This window comes from Capra hircus, unplaced genomic scaffold, assembly GCF_001704415.2.
Source record: "Capra hircus breed San Clemente unplaced genomic scaffold, ASM170441v1, whole genome shotgun sequence".
Lineage (NCBI taxonomy): Eukaryota > Metazoa > Chordata > Mammalia > Artiodactyla > Bovidae > Capra > Capra hircus.
Window position 1 is genome coordinate 5,868 of NW_017212589.1, and position 5,419 is coordinate 11,286.

Genomic DNA, 5,419 nt, shown 5'->3' on the forward strand with positions numbered 1-5,419 from the left:
AATGACAGTCGTCACTGTAATTGCTAAAGATGGTGATTAAGAAAAAGAACTTGCCTTATCTGACCTCAAAATAACCACGATCTGTAATACTGTTTTTTCAAAACAAAATGTTAGACTGGAGAAAAGTAATTTACGCAGATAACTCTGAAAACCTCCAGGACCACCCACTTAAGAAGCCTGGCAGCTTCGCCTCTTGGTCACAGGCCTTTGATTCGGTTGTGACTCCACGGGGAAGGTTCCCAAGTCAGCGCTGACCACGGTTACCGGCGCTGGGCGTCTCCCGTAAGTGGCGGAAGTGGTCACCCTCCCCGCCCCCCGGCCCTGCCCCCCCCTCGGGTGTCTCTGCTGGTGGTTTTCCCACGGCCCGGAGGAGCTCCATGACGGAGACCTCGTCACCCTGCGTGTCACGGAGCCCGCTGACAACGGCCCCTGTGCTGGGGACGGGGTGGACGGGGGGACATGGGGACCCGGAGCAGCAGTGACTCACCTGCAGGGCGGCTCGCATGTCCTCCAGCAGCTGCCCTGCCGGGGGTTGCGTCTCCGGTACCGCTCGAACAGGTAGTTCTGCCGGGCTCTCTTGATGATCTGGGCGCAGAGGAGGGAAGCGGGGTCAGCCGGGCAGTGCCCAGTGCCCGCGCAAAGGGCGACCCTGAGCCAGGGGCGGTAGGGGTCCTGGCTGCTACAGGCGGCATCCGAGAACGCGGCTCCCCCTCGCCCTTCTGAGCAGGGTCAGCCCGAGCCACCCTCCCGCACCCCCGCCCCGGGGGTTGCTCACATGTACCGGGTTTTCAACAGCATCAAAGCAGGTGAACACAAAGCGTCATCCGCATACACCACAATACAAGTCCCACGGGGGGCGCCGGGCGGGGGTTCAAACAGCGTGCACCAAGCTGAGCTGGCTGAGCCAACGTGGGTTTACTAACTCACAGTTTCTTCCCCCGTGCCATCCTCTGTATTTAAAATTTAATCCTAAGAACTCCCTTCACCTTATCGTCAATGTCCGTGATGTTCATGCAGTAGAAGACGTCGAATTTGAAGTAATCCCTCAGCACTCTTCTCAGGATATCGAAGGAGATGTAAGACCTGCAGCGACGGGAGACAGGCCTTTCCACCCGCACAGCACGCGCGGTGCGGGAGAGGGGCCCGCCTTTCCACGGGCACAGCACGCGCGACGGGAGAGGGGCCCGCCTTTCCACCCGCACAGCACGCGCGGCGGGAGAGGGGCCCGCCTTTCCACCCGCACAGCACGCACTGCGGGAGAGGGGCCCGCCTTTCCACCCGCACAGCACGCGCGGGAGAGGGGCCCGCCTTTCCACGGGCACAGCACGCGCGGTGCGGGAGAGGGGCCCGCCTTTCCACCCGCACAGCACGCGCGGTGCGTTAGAGGGGCGCGCCTTTCCACGGGCACAGCACGCACTGCGGGAGAGGGGCCCGCCTTTCCACGGGCACAGCACGCGCGGCGGGAGAGGGCCCCGCCTTTCCACCCGCACAGCACGCGCGGTGCGGGAGAGGGGCGCGCCTTTCCACGGGCACAGCACGCACTGCGGGGAGAGGGGCGCGCCTTTCCACGGGCACAGCACGCACTGCGGGAGAGGGGCCCGCCTTTCCACGGGCACAGCACGCGCGGCGGGAGAGGGGCCCCGCCTTTCCACCCGCACAGCACGCGCGGCGCGAGAGAGGGGCCCGCCTTTCCACCCGCACAGCCCGCGCGGGGAGAGGGGCCCGCCTTTCCACCCTCACAGCACGCGTGGCGCGAGAGAGGGTCTCGCCTTTCCACGGGCACAGCACGCGTGCGCTAGAGAGGGGCCCGCATTTCCACGGGCCACAGCACGCGCAGTGCGGGAGAGGGGCCCGCATTTCCACCTGCAGCACCGCACACACAGCCCTGGAGAGGGGCCCGCCTCGCCCCACAGCCCCAGCCTGGGCCGGCCCCAGGGCACCGGGTGGGGAGGGCGCTCAGGCGCAAGAAGGAGAGCGTCTGTTCAGAGTCCAGAGGGCCGCGTCGGGGCTGCGGGCCTACCTCTGCTTGGTTGCCTGGACGCTAGCTTTTCCCCATAGAGCATTAGCGGAATGAGAAGCTTCCACCTGAAGACTGGGCGCCGCGCCTCCGCTCGGCAGGGGGGGTCCTACCTGGCGTGCCCCATGTGCGAGGCGTCATAGACGGTGGGCCCGCAGCAGTACCACGTCACCCCCTTTCTGTCTTGCGGCGCAAACACGTCCTTGGATGGAAAGGAGGGAATGACCGTCTCGAGGGGCGCAGGACGAGTGCCGGCCACGAGCGGCTTGCGCACGTTCACAGGACCGCGGTAGCTTGAAGCAAGCCGCAGTCCGGGCTGGGGCTGGGGCGCCGCACTGGCCCCGGGACCGTGAGCTCCACGACCCAGGGGCCCGGGGAGCAGGCCCCCTCCTCCCTGGGACTCCACTCACGGACACAGGCCGGGGGTCAAGGAGACGGGCGCCCCCATTCTGCTGCTTTAACGAGAGCAGCCTCTGTTCCTCAGGGACCTGCTGTGAGCCAGGCCAGAGCCGAGCGCGCCGACTGTCCAGCACTCGCTCCCAGAACAACGTGAGCTTTCCTTACCCAGCTGCCGGGGACCCACACTCCTGGAGGATCCAGCCTACGGAGTGAGGCCTCCCGCCTGCTGCCCAAAGTCTCAGGTCAGTTCAGGGCCCGCTGTTCCCAACCAGTCCACGAGGGGGACCAGGCTGCCCGTCTGCTCAGGGTGCTGGCCCAGGGAAATGCGTCAGCCCTGGGCAAAACCCCTGGAGCCTCTGATCCCGCTGAGCGAGCCCTGGCCAGTCCAGGGCGAACCTGCCTTCGCCCTCACGCCTGCCGAGCTCCTGACCGCCACGGGCCTCACTCGGCTGGCACTGTGACCGCAGGTGCCACCACGTGTCCCCGGAGGGCATGCAGACTCCTGGCCCTGCGCACACCCAGAGCCAGGAAGCTGAGGGCAGCCCCAGGAGGTGTGCCACACGGGTGTGCACGCGCGCTCCCGAACACAGCCCTGCGGAGGACACTCCCCCGCCAGCCGAGGGGTCCTCCAGAGCCACCCCACTACCCGCAGCCCCCTACCTTCCTCCGGGTCAGGCTGTTGTACAGGCGGAGCTGGCATGGCTCGGACCCCGCTGGAGGAGACCACGCGGGCTGTGCACGCTGCCCTCTGCCTGCTGGAGGGGAGCACAGCTGGGTCCAGTGCCAGAGGAAGTGATACCATGGGGCTCTGGCGGTGTGGCCTGATCCAGCGCCTCTGCCCCCAACCCCCGCTCTACTTGATCACATCTGAGCGGCAGCGCATCCCACAACCCCTGCCCCTCCGGCCAGAGACGGCTCGCCACACCCACCTCCCCCCGCTGGCTCCAAGCACAGGGAACCCGCGTGGCCGAAGATGCACAGGCAGGCCACGTGGCTGGACGGATGCCCGGCCATTCCCGGGAGGACGCCTCTCTGGAGGCTTTGGGGGATGCGGACCACCTCCAGGCCCAGGAAGAGGCTAGAAACAGCCGCTGGCCCGTGGCCGCGGATGGTCAGTACCATTGCCTGTAGCCCAGGCTCATCTCCAGTGGGTGGCCGGCTCCCCACCCCCGGAACATGCAGCCTCCCGAGCTCGGCCCTGATACAGAGCCTAGGGTTCCACCCTGGTCCCAGAGCCTTTGGGAACAGCCTGCAGGCACATCATGGGGTCGGGGAGGGGGCTCCTGGAGCCCAGCCTCCTCCGCTTACAGTCACCAGGGAAGCCCCGCCCTCCTCCCTGACCCCCATCATCTCCTCCTGGCCATTCCCCTGCCCTGTGGCTGTGAGCCCGAGCGTCCCACTGCACGAAGGGCCGGCCTGACGGACCGCAACGAGGGCCTGGGAGGTGGGTGGGGTTGGGGGTAGCTGTGTCCCGAGGCGCCGGGAGAGACACCAAGTCTTTACACCCTCCACCCCCCACTCGGGGCACCGGTGACCCTCCCGACACCCCGGGGCACTGCTGCACGCCTAACCTGGCCGAGCTGGGCTGCCTGCGTGCCCCCTGCACCGCTGCAGGCACAGGCTCCTGGTCTCAATGCCGCCCACACCCCGCTGCTGCGTCTGCGAGGTGACTGTCCTGCCACCAGAGGACCGGCCACTGCTCCCCGAGGGTCACGGAGAACACGGCCCTGGGCCCGGCTTCGGGCCACCCAGAGGATGCACTGACCGGTGAAGGTGGCAGACGGCTGTGTGTGTGCGTGCACACCAGCGGGTGCGGAGGGGACAGACAGAGCCACCCAGCAGCCCCCGACTCCAGGCCCAAGTCGCGGACACACGGAAGGGCTCCTGTGGTCAGCGGCCGGCCAGGCCTCACCGGAAACACAGCCGGCGACTCTCGACGCTCCTCGGGGCCCGCTGGGACGCCGCCTGCCGCTCCCCCGACCGAGATGCTGCAGGTCCCTGCACAAGAGACGCTGCTGCCACGGGGGGCACCTCAGGCAATGCCCCCAACCCACCCTGCCCTGGCAGAGCAGCACTTCTGCTGACGTGCAGAGCCGACCTCGCCATCGGAAGGTTACAGAGAAATCTATGTGGAGAAGGCCACAGCCCTGTCTGGGATTCATGAAGTTTCCAATGGGATCAGAACTGGGAAAGAAACTCAGATCCCATCCATCCAGGATACTGGCTGTAGTCACAACCTTGGGCCAAAAAGGAGTTTGCTGGGCCATCTCTGCAGGTCTACCTAAGGTGTTACCAGCAACCAATTTGTTTCTCATATTCTGCAACCATCTCTGTAGCTGCATTTCATGGAAGGCAGCCATGAGTTTAGAGACATCTCTCTGTTACGCGAGTGTATGTTCCTTGGTCCTTTGTCTCGGCACAACAAAGATGTGGAGGGACGGACATTAAAGCCCTCGGCACGTCACAGCTCTCGGGTCTTGGACAAGCCGTGTTGTAGCTCTTAGGCAAATCAGTGTTACAGCTCTATTTTATTTAGAAGATAGCACGAGAATCCATCCTCGAAGCGTGAGGGCATGCCAACCCAAAGATTTAAAGGAAGAGAGTGGAGGAGCGTGTGGGGGAGAGAGAGAGAGAGAGAGGGAGAGAGAAAGATCGCAGGCACGTGGGGGAGAGAGAAAGTGTGTTGGCCCCTCCTTTTGTATGTTTCTTCCTCCCCCTGGGCCTGCCCTGTGCAAATCGGGCTCAGCCAGGAGCTGTTTGTTCTACCTGAAGTCTTCACTCTGGTCCTCGGACTTTCCTTTGACCTTCCTTGTTTTTTAGCCACCACCATTTTGGACTCCTTTTCCCTGTCTGGGGAGGCCTTACAAATAGCTGTGAAAAGAAGAGAGGCGAAATGCAAAGGAGAAAAGGAAAGATGTAAGCATCTGAATGCAGAGTTCCAAAGAATAGCAAGAAGAGATAAGAAAGCCTTCTTCAGTGATCAATGCAAAGAAATAGAGGAAA

General features: G+C 64.1%; 1 long non-coding RNA gene across 1 annotated transcript; it reads right to left on the reverse strand.

Annotated features, from left to right (window-relative positions):
- Window positions 1-538: 538 nt before the first annotated feature.
- Window positions 539-2,179, reverse strand: LOC108635244. Its single transcript, XR_001917774.1, has 3 exons — window positions 2,131-2,179; window positions 987-1,083; window positions 539-585 (listed from the first exon to the last, which is right to left on the reverse strand). It is a non-coding gene; the product is annotated as an uncharacterized LOC108635244 (long non-coding RNA).
- Between the last annotated feature and the right edge of the window lie 3,240 nt (window positions 2,180-5,419).